Genomic DNA, 15,569 nt, shown 5'->3' on the forward strand with positions numbered 1-15,569 from the left:
GAATACTCCCTTTAAATATTTGACACAGTTCTGATCCCTTTAACCTCAATGATGTCACCGGGACGGTAAGGTCTGAGTTGTAGAGAAAGGCTCAATAAGCTGGGGCTTTTTTCCTTGGAGTGCTGGAGGTTGAGGGGTGACCTAATGGAGGTTTATAATATCAAGAGGGGCATGGATAGGGTGAATGGCAAAGGGCAGGGTGTCTTTTGCTGCAGGAAAGTGAGAGGGGAAAGATTTAACAGGGACTGGAGGGGTCACTATTTCACACAGAGCGTGGTGCATGTATGGAGTGAGGTGCAAAGAAAGTGGTGGAGGATGGTACAATTACAGCATTTAAATGTCATCTGGATGGGTATATGAATAGGAAGGGTTTGGAGGGATGTGGGTCATGTGATGGTAAATGCGATTGGGTCAGAATGGGATGTCTGGTCAACAATGTCATAAACTGGGACATTTCACGGGCGAAGGTTTTAAAATTGTGAGTTCCTAAAGATCTCATAAAGTTTAAAGTTTTCCTTTGCCCATTTCCCTCTCACACTGTAGTGAAACCACAAGAAGTGAAAGTATTTCCTTTTGTCAATCCTTCTAGTTCCTTTATCAAATGTTTATACTTAGGCAAGTACTGATTAGGGATACTCAACATGGCTTTGTGCATGGGAAATCATGACTCACAAACTTGATTGAGATTTTTGAAGAAGTAACAAAGAAGATTGATGAGGACAGAATGGTAGATGTGATCTACGTGGACTTCAGTAAGGTGTTCGACAAGGTTCCCCGTGGGAGACTGGTTAGCAAGGTTAGATCTCATGGAATACAGGGAGAACTAACCATTTGGATACAGAACTGGCTCAAAGGTAGAAGACAGAGGGTAGTGGTGGAGGGTTGTGGAGGCCTGGACTGGAAGCCTCTGACCAGTGGAGTGCCACAAGGATCGGTGCTGGGTCTACTACTTTTCGTCATTTATATAAATGATTTGGATGTGAGCGTAAGTGGTATAGTTAGTAAGTTTGCAGATGACACCAAAATTGGAAGTCTGGTGGACAGCGAAGAAGATTACCTCAGACTACAACAGGATCTTGATCAGATGTGCCAATGGGCTGAGAAGTGGCAGATGGAGTTTAATTTAGATAAATGTGAGGGAAAGCAAATCTTAGCAGGACTTATACATTTAATGGTAAGGTCCAATGAACAAAGACATCTTGGAGTGCAGGTTCATAGCTCCTTGAATGTAGAATCGCAGGTAGATAGGATAGTGAAGAAGGCGTTTGGTATACTTTTCTTTATTGGTCAGAGAACTGAGTACAGGAGTTGGGAGGTCATGTTGCAGCTGAACAGGACATTGGTTAGGCCATTGTTGGAATATTGCGTGCAATTCTGGTCTCCTTCCTATCGGAAAAATGTTGTGAAACATTGAAAGGGTTCAGAAAAGATTTACAAGGATGTTGCCAGGGTTGGGGGGGTTTGAGCTACAGGGAGAGGTTGAATAGGCTGGGAGGCTGAGGGGTGACCTTATAGAGGTTTATAAAATCATAAGGGGCACGGATAGGATAAATAGACAAGGTCTTTTCCCTGGGGTCAGGGAGTCCAGAACTAGAGGGCATAGGTTTAGGGTGAGAGAAGAAAGATATAAAAGAGACATTAGAGGCAACCTTTTCACACAGAGTGTAGTATGTGTATGGAATGAGCCACCAGAGGAAGTGATGGAGGCTGGTACAATTACAACATTTAAAAGGCATCTGGATGGGTCTATGAATAGGAAGGGCTTGGAGGGATATGGGCCGGGTGCTGGCAGGTGGGACTAGATTGGATTGGGATATCTAGTCGGCATGGACAGGTTGGACCGAAGGGTCTGTTTCTGTGCCGTACATCTCTATGACTCTATGACCTTTCTCTTCGGAAAAGAGAAAAAAAGGATGAATGGCCCTGGGAAAATGTAGGGGAATGGGACTAAATGTGTTGTTCTCATTGAAAGTTTGAAGCCAGGTCTGGAGAGAGATGCAGTGGTTTCTGTTGAGGTTCGTCCCGAGCAGCTCCGTGACACGGGACTCTGTGCTCGGTTCCTGATGACACATACCGAGACAAACATCACCCTGCCCCAGGACCATCAACTCAGGGAAAGACATTCTTTGGTCTGCCTGAAACTTGTTGGTCTTCTCGAGCAAGAAGTTGACCCCGACTGAGTGTTGCAGAGTGGTACATTCCAAGGTCCAGGAGTATACAGTGGGGAAAGCGCAGTGGGGTAAGACCACTGTCTGTCTGGTTATCAAACCCTTGCGTTGCCTCAACGTCTGTAAATACTCTCTTGCAGGAGTACGAAATACCTTCGCTCATTGCAACCACAGGCAATGTCAAGTTCCAATGTTTGCTATTCTTGATACACAAAGCCTGTACAGATTTAATGCTTGCAGATGTAGATAAAGATATTTTTATGAATAAAGTATATTTTTGCATTAAAAACGAGCCAAATGACAGCCCCCCCTGCCCCACCCTGCCATCTGTCTGTGTGAATTATTCAAAACATAGCCTCCCCCCAAAACAAGTCCACCCACCCAAGGCCCCTGACCAATATTACGCACCCCTGTCCACCCCCCTTCACATTTGGTGCCAATGTCTTTAGGCATCTAGCCTTATGCACTGAGATTCTCTTCCTATATCCTTTTGTTCTCCATCTCTCTTAAGACCCTCCGTCAATGCTAGCCCTTTCATTAAGTTGGACACCTCTTTTTTTGACTCACATCTGTGCTGTCAGACTGAGCTTCCATGAAGTACATAGGGCAGTGGTTTCGAATCTCGTTCAGCATCAAGGCACACCCCAGTGAGGCAAAGACGTCCCTGAGTGCCCACAATTTTCAGCTGAATAACAGAGCCAATTTCCCTTCCCCAGCACGTGCACAGTGTGTTAGCAGATTCTGCCTTCAGTAATAGGCATCCAGGCTGCAGAGAAGATGAAGAGCACAGAATCCCTACATTCTGGAAGCAAGCCATTCAGCCCATTGAATCCACATCGACCCTTTGAAGATCATTCCACCCAGACCCACCCCATGTCTGTAACACTACACTTCCCATGGCTAATCCACCTAACGTACACATCCCTGGAGTTATGGAGTAATACAGCATGAAAACAGGCCTTTCGGCCCAAACTGGTCCATGCTGACCACTCATCTAGTTCCAATTGCCTGCATTTGGCCCATATCCCTCTAAACCCTTCCCATCCATGTACCTATCCAAGTATTTTTAAAATGTTGCTCTTGTACCTGCCTAAACCACTTTCTCTGGCTGCCCATTCCATACACACATCACTTTCTGCGTGAAGAAGTTGCCCCTCAGGTGCCTTTAAATCTTAAATGGGCGCTATGGGGCAACCTAGTGTGGCCAATTCACCTAACCTGTATATCTTTGGACTGTAGGAGGAGACCGGAGCACCCGGAGGAAACCCAAGTAGACATGGGGAGAATGTGCAAATTGCACACAGGCAATCATCCGAGGCTGGAATCGAACCCAGGACCCTGGTGCTGTGAGGCAACACTGCGCCATCGTGCCACCCACCAGAAGTGGTCTTGAAACTCAGATAAGGCGGCTGCTTCCCGAAAGTTTCATGGTTGACTCCTCACCTTGTTGCCACACGTTGGTGTTGAAAAGCACTGCACTAGAGATCTTCCCCTGTGTTTAATTTGCTTCAGGAATTTTCATTTGAAGGATTGGGCTTGAAGATAGGGCCCAGTTTTGGATGAATAGTCCTGGATGGGTCACGCAGGATACTCCCTCAGACCACACTAGCAACGACTTCAGGAGTTTGAGCTTCTTTTCGTCCAAGTAGAGATGGTCAAGAGGGAAACTGGCCGGAGGATTCCTAACTATGAGGATTTGCAGGCGGGGAAACTGAGCAACTTGTGTTTCTATGCTGCTGATATCTTCCACATCCTCAGAATGTTGTAAAATGCTCACAACCAATGAAGGACTTTTGAAGGACTTGGTAAATAAATGAGGCAGCCATTTTCTTCACAGCAAGTCCCATAAATTGCCTCACGTTCTTGGGATGCGGGAATCACAGGTGCAACTGGCATTTATTGACCGTCCCTAAGTGCCCATGAAAAGATAATGGTGTGTTGCCTTCTTGAACTCCTGCAGCCACCATGATATTCTGTAGTGTGACGCAGCTGTGTGGCTTTGTAGGTCACTTCACCGAGCAATGACAAGTCAACCACTTGGAGTCCCGTGTTGGCCCAACTGGGTGAGGATGTCAGACTTCCTCCTCAGGAAGATGTGGATGAACCAGATGGGTGTTTACAACAATCCAGTTTTCAGTGATCATTATGAGTGAGACAGGTGTTTCATTCCAGGTTTATTGATTCATTGAACTTTAAATTGCCATCGTTGAAAAGCTCTCCCCACAACTGACTTACATCGAGTCATACAACACAGAAACAGACCCTTCAATCCAACCACTCAGTGCCGAACGTAATCCCAAACTGAACTGGTCCCACCTGCCTGTTCTTGGTCCATATCCCTCCAACCCTTTTCTATTCATGTACTTATCCAAATGTCTTTTAAACATTGTAATTGTTCCCACATCCATCACTTTAGAGTCATTGAGATGTACAGCATGGAAACAGACCCTTCGGTCCAACTCGTCCATGCCGACCAGATATCCCAACCCAATCTAGTCCCATTTGCTAGCATTTGGCCCACATCCCTCTAAACGCTTCCTATTCATATACCCATCCAGATGCCTTTTAAATGTTGCAATTGTACCAGCCTCCACCACTTCCTCTGGCAGCTCATTCCATACATGCACTATCCTCTGCATGGAAAAGTTGCCCCTTAGATCCTTTTTATATCTTTCCCCTCTCACCCTAAACCTATGCCCTCTAGTTCTGGACTCCCTGACCCCAGGGAAAAGACCTTGTCTATTTACCCTATCCATGCCCCTCATGATTTTATAAACCTCTATGAAGTATTACCTCAGCCCCCGACACTCCAGGGAAAACAGTCCCAGCCTGTTCAGCCTCTCCCTGTAGCTCAAATCCTCCAACCCTGGCAACATCCTTGTAAATCTTTTCTGAACCCTTTCAAGTTTCACAATATCCTCAGGAAATTCATTGCATATGCGAACCACCCTCTGTGTAAAAAATTTGAGGCTCATGTCTTTTTTAAAATCCTTTTCCTCTCATCTTAAAAAATGTGACCCCTTGTCTTGAAATCCCCCACCCTAGGGAAAAGGCAATTATTGCAACTATCATTAACGCTATCTATACCCCTCATTATTTTATAAACTTTTATGAGGTCACCTCTCAACCTCCTACGCTCCAGTGAAAAAAAGTCCCAGTCTATCCAGCCTTTCTTTATAACTCAAACCTTTCATACCTGGCAACATCATGTGCTTTATCAATCCCTCAAATGCTTAACCTTTGACTTTTCATTCACCACAAAAGCTCCACAGTTTCACCTTCAAGTTGGCAAATTGTACACACAATTGGCTCGATGGTAGGAAGCAGAGGGTAATAGTGGAAGGATGCTTGTCAGACTGGACGCCTGTGACTAGTGGAGTACCTCAGGGATTGGTGCTGGGCCCAATGCTGTTTGTTATCTATACTAATGATTTGGATGAGGCACGATTAGCAAGTTTGCGGATGGCCACTAAAATAGACAGTATCATGGACAGTAAAGGAAGTTATCAGAAATTGCAGCAGGACCTCAATCAGCTGGGGACGTGGGCCAGGAAATGGCAAATGGAGTTTAATATAGAGAAGTGTGAGGTCTTGCATTTTGGAAAGTCAAATCAAGGTAGGAATTTCATGGTGAATAGTAGGGAGTGTAGTGAAACAGAGGGACCTTGGAGTTCAGGTGCACCGTTCTCTGAAAGTGTAGGCACAGGTAGACTAGCAGTGAAGAAGGCTTTTGGCACACTGGCCTTCATCAGTCAGTGCATTGAGGATGGAAGTTGAAAAGTTATGTTGCAGTTATACAGGACGTTGGTGAGGCCGCACTTGGAGCATTGTGTTCACTTTCGATCACCTTGTTATAGGAAGGATGGTATTAAACTGGAAAGAGTGCAGAAGAAATTTACAAGAATGTCACCAGGACTCAATGGTGTGAGTTATTGAGCGAGGTTGGAAAAGCGAGGACTTTTTTCTTTCAAGCGTGGGAGACTGAGGGGGATCTTATAGAAGTGTGTAAGATCATGAGAGGCATGGATAGGGTGAATGCACTCAGTCTTTTTCCCAGGGTTGGGGGATCACGGACTAGAGGGCATCAGTTTAAGGTGAGAGGGGAAACAATAAAAGGGAACCTGAGGTGCACCATTTTCACACATAACGTGGGACGCATATGGAATGAGCTGCCAGCGTAAATTGTTGAGGCAGGTATATTAACAACATTTAAAAGGTATTTGGACAAACACCTGGATAGGAAAGGATTAGAAGGATAAGGGCCAAGTGCAGGGAAATGGGGTTAGCGTGGGTGAACATTTTGGTCAGCACGGACCAGTTTGAGCCAAAGGGCCTGTCTCCGAGGTGTAGGAATCCATGACTTTCTATGCCTCTATTCACTTCAATGCCACAAAAATATAAAGTCAAGTTGTCAAATAGGGTCATAGAGATGTACAGCAGGGAAACAGACCCTTCGGTCCAACTCGTCCATGCTGACCAGATACCCTAACCTAATCTAGTTCTATTTGCCAGCACTTGGCCCATATCCCTGTAAATCCTTCTTTTTCATGTACCCATCCAGTATGAGTTTTTTATTCATTCATGGGATGTAGGTATTGCTGGCTAGGCTACCATGTATTGCCCAGAGGGCAGTTTACAGCCAACTACATTGCCTTGGAATCATAACCTATATGGACTTCTCAAAAGGACATTCGTGAAACAGGTGGATTGTCCTGACAATCTGCAACAGTTTCATGGTCATCATTAGATTTTCATTTCCAGACTTGTATTGAATTCAAATACCACCATCTGTCATGGCAGCGTTTAAACCCCGGTTCCCAGAACAATACTTGGATGTTGCAATTGTACCAGCCTCCCCCACTTCTTCTGGCAGCCCGTTTCATACACGCACCACTCTCTATGTGAAAAAGTTGTCTCTTAGGTCTGATGAAGGGCTCCTGCTCAAAACATCGATTTTCCTGCTCCTCTGGTGCTGCCTGACCTGCTGTGCTTTTCCAGCAACACACTAATCTTTACTCTAATCTCCAGCATCTGCAGTCCTCACTTTCGCCTGTCTGAATTAATCATCTAGCAACAATACCGCCAGGCTATCACCTCCATTGAAGTGCAGTGCAGCCAGTCAAACATATTCTGGTCAAAGGCTATAGTCAGCTATGAGAATGGTTTGCATTTTCTGTACCACATTTGCATGTTGCTAAGGGTTAATAAAAGGACGAGGCACAATAGTTTAACCCATACCACTTATTGCTTAATTTGACATTATCAAACTTCTTTTAATGTGCTTTTTTAAAAATGCCCTGTTACATAGAAAATAACTATTGAATTTGGAAAACCAAGTGATTTTTTTTCATATTTGTACAACTGATAGGAAGGACAGTGCATGGGCTTGGATTAAACCTGCCTTTATTTGGGGTTGATTTGCCAAAGTTCTTGTTATACTTTATAGAACTGGTTCTCCCACATTCAGTTCCAACAAATTGCTACTGAACATAATACTGTTTTCTCTATTCATTATTAAAGGTTTCCAAAATAACAGCATTGTCATATGGACAACATTCTGAGGGAATGCACCTTATCCTTCAGGCATGAAGGAGTTGCAACTATATTGCACTTATACAGTCAGAAAATCATATAGATGTACAGCACAGAAGCAGACCTTTTGGTCCAACCCGTCCATGCTGACCAGATATCTCAACCCAATCTAGTCCCACCTGCCAGCACCCAGCCCATATCCCTCCAAACCCTTCCTAATCATATACTCATCCAAATGCCTCTTAAATGTTGCAATTGTACCAGCCTCCACCACATCCTTTGCGGGCGGCACAGTGGCACAGTGGTTAGCACTGCTGCCTCAGCGCCAGAGACCCGGGTTCAATTCCCACCTCAGGCGACTGACTGTGTGGAGTTTGCACGTTCTCCCCGTGTCTGCGTGGGTTTCCTCCGGGTGCTCCGGTTTCCTCCCACAGTCCAAAGATGTGCAGGTCAGGTGAATTGGCCAAGCTAAATTGCCCATAGTGTTAGGTAAGGGGTAAATGTAGGGGTATGGGTGGTTTACGCTTCGGCGGGGCGGTGTGGACTTGTTGGGCCGAAGGGCCTGTTTCCACACTGTAATGTAATCTAAAAAAAAAAATCCTCAGGCAGCTCATTCCATACACGTACCATCTTTCCCCTCTCACCCTAAACCTATGCCCTCTAGTTCTGGACTCCCCAACCCCAGGGAAAAGACTTTGCCTATTTACCCGATCCATGCCCCTCATAATTTTGTAAACCTCTATAATGTCACCCCTTAGCCTCTGATGCTCCAGGGAAAACAGCCCCAGCCTGTTCAGCCTCTCCCTGTAGCTCAGATCCTCCAACCCTGGCAACATCCTTGTAAATCTTTTCTGAACCCTTTCAAGTTTCACAACATCTTTCCGATAGGAAGGAGACCAGAATTGCACGCAATATTCCAACAGTGGCCTAACCAATGTCCTGTACAGCCGCAACATGACCTCCCAACTCCTGTACTCAATACTCTGACCAATAAAGGAAAGCATATCAAACACCTTCTTCACTATCCTATCTACCTGCGACTCCACTTTCAAGGAACTATGAACCTGCACTCCAAGGTCTCTTTGTTCAGCAACACTCCCTAGGACCTTACCATTAAGTGTATAAGTCCTGCTAAAATTTGCTTTCCCAAAATGCAGCACCTCGCATTTATCTGAATTAAACTCCATCGGCCACTTCTAAGCCCATTGGCCCATCTGGTCAAGATCCTGTTTTAATCTGAGGTAACCCTCTTCACTGTCTACTACACCTCCAATTTTGGTGTCATCTGCAAACTTACTAACTGTACCTCTTATGCTCGCATCCAAATCATTTATGTAAATGACAAAAAGTAGAGGGCCCAGCACCGATCCTTGTGGCACTCCACTGGTCACAGGCCTCCAGTCTGAAAAACAACCCTCCACCACCACCCTCTGTCTTCTACCTTTGTATCCAAATGGCTAGTACTCCCTGTATTCCATGAGATCTAACCTTGCTAATCAGTCTCCCATGGGGAACCTTGTCGAACGCCTTACTGAAGTCCATAAAGATCACATCTACTGCTCTGCCCTCTTCAATCTTCTTTGTTACTTCTTCAAAAAGCTCAATCAAGTTTGTGAGACATGATTTCCCACGCACAAAGCCATGTTGACTATCCCGAATCAGTCCTTGCCCTTTCCAAATACATGTACATCCTGTCCCTCAGGATTCCCTCCAACAACTTGCCCACCACCGAGCTCAGGCTCACCGGTCTATAGTTCCTTGGCTTGTCTTTACCGCCCTTCTTAAACAGTGGCACCACGTTTGCCAAACTCCAATCTTCCGGCACCTCACCTGTGACTTATCGATGATACAAATATCTCAGCAAGTGGCCCAGCAATCACTTCTCTAGCTTCCCACAGAGTTCTCAGGTACACCTGATCAGGTCCTGGGGATTTATCCACGTTTAACCGTTTCAAGACATCCAGCACTTCCTCCTCTGTAATCTGGACATTTTGCAAGATGTCACCATCTATTTCCCTACAGTCTATATCTTCCATATCCTTTTCCACTGTAAATACTGATGCAAAATATTCATTTAGTATCTCCCCCATTTTCTGTGGCTCCAACAAAGGCCACCTTGCCGATCTTTCAGCGGCCCTATTCTCTCCCTAATTACCCTTTTGTCCTTAATATATTTGTAAAACCCCTTTGGATTCTCCTTAATTCTATTTGCCAAAGCTATCTCATGTCCCCATTTTGCCCTCCTGATTTCCCTCTTAAGTATACTCCTACTTTCTTTATACTCTTCTAAGGATTCACTTGATCTATCCTGTCTGTACTTGACATATGCTTCCTTCTTTTTCTTAACCAAACCCTCAATTTCTTTAGTCATCCAGCATTCCCTATAGCTACCATTTGCCAGCACTTGGCACATATTCTTCTAAACCCTTCCTATCCATATACCCATCCAGTTACCTTTTAAATGCTGTAATTGTACCAGCCTCCCCCACTTCCTCTGGCAGCCCATTCCATACACACACCACCCTCTGTGTGAAAACGTTGCCCCTTACGTCCCTTTTAAATCTTTCCCGTCTCACCCTAAACCTATGCCCTCTAGTTCTGGACTCCCCCACCCTGGGGAAAAGACCTAGTCTATTTATCCTATCCATGCCCCTCATGATTTTATAAACCTCTATAATATCACCCCTCAGCCTCCAACTCTCCAGGGAAAACAGCCCCAGCCTGTTCAGCTTCTCCCTGTAGCTCAAACCCTCCAACCCTGGCAACATTCTTGTAAATCTTTCTCCACCCTTTCAAGTTTCACAACATCCTTCCTATAGCAGGGAAAGCAAAATTGGGCACGATATTCCAAAAATGGCCGAACTAATATCCTGTACAGCCGCAATATGACCTCCCAGCACTTATACTCAATGCTCTTCATTATCCTATTGGGTTGGGATATCTGGTCGGCATGGACAGGTTGGACCGAAGGGTCTGTTTCCATGCTGTACATCTCTATGACTCTATGACTGTGCACTCCAAGATCTCTTTGTTCAGTAACACTCCCCAGGACCTTACCATTAAGTGTTGAAGTCCTGCTGTGATCTGCCTTTTCAATATCAGATCTTCGATTTTCATCCTGATCTAATAGAGTGTTTCAAATATCACAGAATCCCTACAGTGTGGAAGCATGCTATTTGGCCTGTCAAGTTCAAACTGAAGAGCATCCTTTCCAGACACAACCCCCTAACCTGTCCCTGTACCCCTGCATTTCCTATGGCTAATCCATTTAGCCTTCACATCCTTGGACACGATGGGCAATTTAGCATGGCCAATCTACTCTAACCTGCACATAGACTCATAGAGAGGTACAGTACAGAAACAGACCCTTCAATCCAACTTGTCCATGCCAACTAGGTATCCCAACCCAATCTAGTCCCATTTGCTAGCATTTGGTCCATCTCCCTCTAAAACCTTCCCATTCACATACCCATGCAGATGCCTTCCACTTACCCTGGCAGCTCATTCCATACACGCACCACTCTCTGTGTGAATTCAAACAGCAAAGGCAGTAACTGTGCAGATTCTCTGCTGTGTCAGTTAGCAGTGTAGGTTTCTTTCTCTCTCCCTCTTGCAAACCACGTGTTTGCTGTCTTTGTCTATCTTTGTTCTTCTTAAAAGTGTTGTTGTTATGACTTTTTCTCCAAAGTTCCATAACAATGCAGCAGCATATAAAACAGTAATTGCTGCTCCTGGAATTCAAGGAAATCACCTCCAAAACCTAAAATACCTCAAAAAAGGGCAGCTCTTACAGCCAACATTTTTTCCCATCCTCCATCTTGGATTACCCAGAATTCTTATCTTTGGATTGTGGGAGGAAACCGGAGCACCCGGAGGAAACCCACGCAGACACAGGGAAAATGTGCAAACTCCACACAGACAGTCACCTGAGGCTGATATCAAACCTGGGTTCCAGGTACTGTGAGGCAACAGTGCTAACCACTGAACCATCTCTTGTCCTGTAAGGACAGACAAACTTTTAACTCCATTTGTATCCAGTATCTATCTTTTTCTCAGATAATGCTAGATAAAGAGGTGGGGCCACACCAGAATATGACCTTTATTTTGTGCCTACATTGAAGCATTACAGCTGCATGAACCCACATGGCAGGAAGTGTAATGGCATTGGACACTACAGTGTTCCCCAACAACACTTTACACTGCATGAGGAAAGGGTGCTGATTGGTTGGCAGTTCAACACTGATTGGTTGAGGCATTGACATGGAATTCACCAGGGATTTGGTGATCCGTCACAAATGAGCTCAGTTGTATTACTTTAAGAAAGGGAAATAAAGCAATAGTACTCACCAGTCAATCAACTCATGGCCTTCCAGCGTGGTCACAGTTTGATTTTTTTTCTCACTTTGTCAAACCAGACCATGTTGAGGCCATTTGCAGCAGCTGACTCTCTCTCCAGGTAACTGATTGGTTCTGAGACTGGGCCTCAATTTATCCTTTTCCCTCCAAGTGCCCACCAACATTTAGCTGTGCTGCTGAATAAATATTCCACCATTATTATTTTCCACCTGCAGCGTCAGATCCTGTCCTTACTAACACATTGTGTATCATTCTCTTAGAAGTGTCCAAGTTTACCTCTTCAAAGATTATGATTTTATCTAATGAATATATCCCTATTAATAGAAATGTTGGGATATTGGGTATCACGGCAACTGGAGTAATAGTAGGTTCAAGGTCATACAGAATATTGCAGATGAAGAGTAGAGTTCCTCTACGGGGATCTGGCTGAATCATTTTCTCTCAGATAGAAGGCAAAGCTACGGTTAAACAAAGCTTTTCACTGTATCTTGGTACACGTGACAATAAATCAATCAATGAGAAAATTAGTCAGAATTAGGAATGATCAAAAATTCCTCCCCTCTATGGGACAGTAGATTCCAGTAACCATACATTATGGTAGACTTAATAAGTTCAGCATCTTATACTGGACTGGTTGCATTCTTGATGAGAAAGTTGTGAATAATATTTGGACAAAAGGGAGTGACAGGGACTTAGAAGCTATTCATGGGATACAATGTTTCTGAACATTTCTGATCGAGTGGGCGGAGGAGTGGCAGATGGAGTTTAATTCAGATAAATGTGAGGTGCTGCATTTTGGGAAAGTAAATCTTAGCAGGACTTATACACTTAATGGTAAGGTCCTAGGGAGCGTTGCTGAACAAAGAGACCTTGGAGTGCAGGTTCATAGCTCCTTGAAAGTGGAGTCGCAGTTACATAGGATAGTAAAGAAGGCACTTGGTATGCTTTCCTTTATTGGTCAGAGTATTGAGTACAGGAGTTGAGAGGTCATGTTGCAGCTGTACAGGACATTGGTTAGGCCACTGTTGGAATATTGCGTGCAATTCTGGTCTCCTTCCTATCGGGAAGATGTTGTGAAACTTGAAAAGGTTCAGAAAAGATTTACAAGAATGTTGCCAGGGTTGGAGGATTTGAGCTATCGGCTGGGGCTGTTTTCCCTGGAGTGTCAGAGGCCGAGGGGTGACCTTATAGAGGTTTATAAAATCATGAGGGGCATGGATAGGATAAATAGACAAAGTCTTTTCCCTGGGGTGGGGGAACTAGAGGGCATAGGTTTAGGGTGAGAATGGAAAGATATAAAAGAGACCTTAGGGGCAACGTTTTCACACAGAGGGTGGTACGTGTATGGAATGAGCTACCAGAGAAAGTGGTGGAGGCTGGTACAATTACAACATTTAAAAGGCATCTGGATGGGTATATGATTAGGAAGGGTTTGGAGGGATCTGGGCCGGGTGCTGGTAGGTGGGACTAGATTAGGTTGGGATATCTGGTCGGCATGGACAGGTTGGACCGAAGAGTCTGTTTCCGTGCTGTACATCTCTATGACTCTGTGTCTCTGTGATCAACAAGAGTCTTTCTGCAATACATGGTTTACACAGTGATCATGCAGTAAACACTAAGCAGCTAACCCTGAAATGTAAGCATCATAGGCTGCCATATATACCGATGTAAAGTAAGAACGTAAAGTCACCATGGTCCTATAGGGCTGTTCTCCCATGAGAGACAGATGACTGGTGGTGGTTTAACCTGAGGGTCACCGTGCCTCAGTCGAGGGGAGAGGTTGTGAAGGAGACACCTTCATGGTAACCTCCATAAGTTCAATTTCTGCACTGTTGGCATCACTCTGTATCGCAAAGCAATCACCAGCCAAATGAGCTAACGGATCCCCGAAATGTTACCTCACAGTACAGGCTGAATGGCCTACTCTGCTCGTACATCTTATGAAGTTCTGAACTTATGTACAGATTTCTAATCCAAATATATTAAAATGATATCTTCTGTCCTTGCAAAAACACCCTTTAGGATGTTGAAGATGTTGAATTTTGGTGCAATGGCCATTTCTTCAAATAATTGCACTTCATGGACCCGTAGATGGTTGAGTTGTTAAAATTATGTGTCAAAAAAAGCAAATGTGATTTGAGAAAATAAATTTTCCAAACAGTGAATGGTTAGGGTACAGAATGCGCAACGTGGGAATGTGTTGGAGGCATTGGCTGTTCTTTTTTGGATAATAATGGTGTGCAGGACTATGGGAAAACAAAACGGGAAATTGGCACGAGATGGTAAAGTCAGTGCAGAGATGGCTCTATTGTCTAGTAGAGCCAGGGCTGAACGATCTCCTTCCGCACTGTAATGATTGTGAGGTTTAGTGAGCAGGGTCACTAAGATCTCATCTCTTCTGCTAAGCCCAGTTGTGGCTCCATTGATAATGCCCCTGAAACCTGAATAGAGGTTTATAAAATCATGAGGGACATGGATAGGATAAACAGACATGATCTTTTCCCTGGGGTGGGGAAGCCCAAAACTAGAGTCATAGAGATGTACAGCATGGAAACAGACCCTTCGGTCCACCCTGTCCATGCCGACCAGATATCCCAACCCAATCTAGTCCCACCTGCCAGCACCTGGCGCATATCCCTCCAAACCCTTCCTATTCATATACCCATTCAAATGCCTCTTAAATGTTGCAATTGTACCAGCCTCCACCACATCCTCTGGCAGCTCATTCCATACACGTACCACCCTCTCTGTGAAAACGTTGCGTCTTAGGTCTCTTTTATATCTTTCCCTCTCACCCTAAACCTATGCCCTCTAGATCTGGACTCCCTGATCCCAGGGAAAAGACTTTGCCTATTTATCGTATCCATGCCCCTCATAATTTTGTAAACCTCTATAAGGTCACCCCTCAGCTCCGACGCTCCAGGGAAAACAGCCCCAGCCTGTTTAGCCTCTCCTTATAGCTCAAATCCTCCAACCCTGGCAACATCCTTGTAAATCTTTTCTGAACCCTTTCAAGTTTCACAACATCTTTCCGATAGAAAGGAGACCAGAATTGCACGCAATATCCCAATAGTGGCCTAACCAATGTCCTGTACAGCTGCAACATGACCTCCCAACTCCTGTACTCAGTACTCTGACCAATAAAGGAAAGCATATCAAACGCCTTCTTCACTATCCTATCTACCTGCGACTCCACTTTCAAGGACCTATGAACCTGCACTCCAAGGTCTCTTTGTTCAGCAACAGTCCCTAGGACCTTACCATTAAATGTATAAGTCCTGCTAAAATTTGCTTTCCCAAAATGCAGCACCTCGCATTTATCTGAATCAAACTCCATCGGCCACTTCTAAGCCCATTGGCCCATCTGGTCAAGATCCTGTTGTAATCTGAGGTAACCCACTTCTCTGTCCACTGCATCTCCAATGTTGGTGTCATCTGCAAACTTACTAACTGTACCTCATACGCTCGCATCCAAATCATTTATGTAAATGACAAAAAGTAGAGGGCCCAGCA

The sequence above is a fragment of the Chiloscyllium plagiosum genome, unplaced genomic scaffold (genome assembly GCF_037043375.1).
Source record: "Chiloscyllium plagiosum isolate Xiang-an unplaced genomic scaffold, Cpla_swu_hap1 HiC_scaffold_20, whole genome shotgun sequence".
Taxonomy (NCBI): Eukaryota; Metazoa; Chordata; class Chondrichthyes; order Orectolobiformes; family Hemiscylliidae; genus Chiloscyllium; species Chiloscyllium plagiosum.